This window comes from Dipteris shenzhenensis, chromosome 11, assembly GCF_047967505.1.
Source record: "Dipteris shenzhenensis isolate YYH24624 ecotype China chromosome 11, Dip_SZ_1.0, whole genome shotgun sequence".
Classification (NCBI taxonomy): Eukaryota; Viridiplantae; Streptophyta; class Polypodiopsida; order Gleicheniales; family Dipteridaceae; genus Dipteris; species Dipteris shenzhenensis.
The window spans coordinates 24,529,958-24,532,958 of NC_141606.1; the positions used below are offsets into that span (position 1 = coordinate 24,529,958).

At 38.6% G+C, this 3,001-nt stretch overlaps 1 pseudogene; it reads right to left on the reverse strand.

Annotated features, from left to right (window-relative positions):
• Nucleotides 1-675: 675 nt before the first annotated feature.
• Nucleotides 676-1,398, reverse strand: LOC147896802 (uncharacterized; annotated as a pseudogene).
• Between the last annotated feature and the right edge of the window lie 1,603 nt (nucleotides 1,399-3,001).

Consider the following 3,001-nt stretch of genomic DNA (forward strand, 5'->3'; position numbering starts at 1 on the left):
AATTTGGAGCTTGTATGAGAAACGTATATGTTGATTTTAGACGAATTTATCAACTTCAAAGCTATAAATATTAGCCCAAGGGAGGATTTAGTCGATTCTACATTGTGTTGACTTTCACCCCTATTTTTTTCCTTGGACACATATTTACTAGCGTAGCACCAAGCTATCTCATAAAAGCGATGAAGAATCTCTCTCATTAAATCTGCGATTGCGCAACATTACACTAGCCCATGAAAATCATTAGTTTCTTAGTAATTCCTACGAAATGACAACTTCGTCGTAGTCTTTCTCTCTCTCTTCTCTTTGGGATATCTTTGTAGCCCACCAAAGAGCCACGATAGTGTGGGGTTCCGGATACTGAGCCCCAACTTTTCTAGCTCCATCATCCCCAATCTTGGTTTTGGTTTTTGAGATTTTAAGCTATATAGCCTAGTTTTTAGCATAGCACTCAACAAGGGCCCTAGCACACCTTTTGCTTTAGCCCCGTGTGTCTTGTATGAGATTCATTTCATTTCTATAATTTGTTCCATAGGCCTATCTATCTATCTATCTATCTATATTCTTTCTTTCTTCCTCCTGCCTCTCTGTATTCATTCAAAACTCATTTATATTATGCAAATCAAAGAATCCCAAATATAACAAAAACATCACACAAACATTCCAATGGCTAAGGTGTCAATTTTGTTGGTAATATGGCAATGTTTGAAATTGTTTTATATTGAGGAGATGAACAAATATCAATATGTTAAAATCGGCCAACAACCGATTTCGAATAGTACTATGCACATACTTATACATGCTCCAATTTCTCTCCGAACTAGAGTTTGAAGCACATTGAGCAAGTATGCGCATTGCCAATGGCCTTAAGAGCTCACAACCTGTACCGTTCAACATCCACCACTTCCATGCTGGTTGTTGTTTGGCCATTTTGTGTACAAAAGTGCTACTGAATCTGCCCTCTTTCAATCTATATTTGGTAAACTCCAAAATGAATCGAGCAGCTTAATCTCTGTCCAGGTAGAAAGTATTGACTACTTGATAGAAGTCATCCATGACTTCTTGTTCAGTCTCAGGTTGCATATTCCAGTACTCAGGGTCCAAAAGATATCCTACACTATGCAATGGACTATGGGCAGATACCCACCTTCGATGGAAATATTTCAATAGCACATTACGTTTTCTCCTAGTGTATGGTATTCTCCATGTGGAAACAACCAATTCTTTCAGTATTTTTGGGTCTTCCAGGCTCTGTTGCACACCCCACCAAGTCATCCATACCTTCCCCACATTAGGCATTTTTGTGTCAAGAGCTCTGATAGCATACATTACAGGCATCATTACATGGTATGCATCTCCCGTGTTCTTCCAGAATAAGTCCTTCTCAACTAATTTTTTCATCTCAGCACTCTTATTTCGTACGCTCTCTTTTTGAACCTCTTCCCACCTTCTATAGAGGGAGCATGAGAATGTCTCTTTAATAGGATCTTCATTTTTCAACAAAGCCTCAAGAATGTAAAAATGTGCAACAAATCTTGTTTCTATTAGTAGCTTTAACTTTGAATTCATATGTGGTCGAAAGATGTCAAGGACTCGTTGTCTATTAAGCACAAATTTTGCTATTCTGCAAGCATCTTTGATAAGCTCCTTGAACCACTGTGTATCATCACTCTTGTGCCAATCCCGCAGAACCAAATTCAAGTTTTGGGTATTGCCACCAGTAGCATATATACGTGGGTAAATCCTATGAATTTCTTTACCTGTAGCTCGACTTGTGCCACATTTGCTACTCCCACACTACTAATAACATTAGCAACAACCTATGCTATGTAAGTGCCCGTCTTAATTTGACTAGAGCTATCAATAGCTCTTTAAAAGCATTTGCCATGAGGTGAGACAACCATTACATTGATGAGAGGGCGACGTTGTACATTTGACCAATCGTCACTCACAATTGTACATCCCGAAAGATCAAGATTATTTAAGACTACTCGGTTGACTCTCTCTTTCACCTCTTTATAGCATTTGTCTAGCAAAGAATGCCTTGTATTGTGATAAGATGGAGGAGTGAAACCAGGACCAAATTCACCAATCTTCTTCCATGCATGTTTCCATGGTTGCTTGTCTACCATCGACAATGACGATCCTATGAAGAATATTGCCTCTGCAAGTGCATAATGCGCATCTTCCAACAAAGACCCTCGAAAGCTTTCACGTAAGGATGTTTGCCTCATCATTGAAGGAGGTGTTTGAGATGAACTTAGATTTTTATTTTCATGCATCCTTTCAGTGACATATATATTGGCCTGTGAAACATTTGATTCAGTCTCTATTTCTAGATCTATTCTATCTACATCAATGTGCATCCCACTGGCCACATTATCATGTGATGTGTTTTTGCATGCAAAAGCAGTGCCAAGCCTTGTTCCTCAACGACGCCCTTTCTTCTTTTCTTCCTTAGCTATTTTTTCCCTAAGCCTTGTAGCCAGTCTCTGCCTATCAGGATAGGTGCATTTTCCTATTGACTTGAGATTACTGCCAAAGAAGTGATCTCTAATATGTGGGGCTCCACCACTCTTCTGCACTTTACAGTATTTGCACACCAGTCATAATACTTGCCATTTAAGTTAGCAACAAATTGCCACTCAGCACCAGACAACTTTTTGCTTTGCGTTTTTTGACTAGGATTAAACTCCATAACTGTTGCTTGTGGTCTAGAGCCTTGTGACGAGCATGGCTGACTAACTTGCACTAAACTAGGATCCGTACCATCTTCCATTGACTCCTTTGTTCTAGTATAAGGCCTAATTATCACAAATCCCTCACGAGAGTCAATAACTTCCAACTTGTAATAATGACTAAGGATTCTACATCTTTTACATCAACCTTTATCACATAATTTTCCATGAACATATTTAAGCAATTAACTCATATTTCATAGAGTTTACAGTATGAACATGCAACGATGAAATACTAAACTAACATTTTACAAAACCAATAGGCA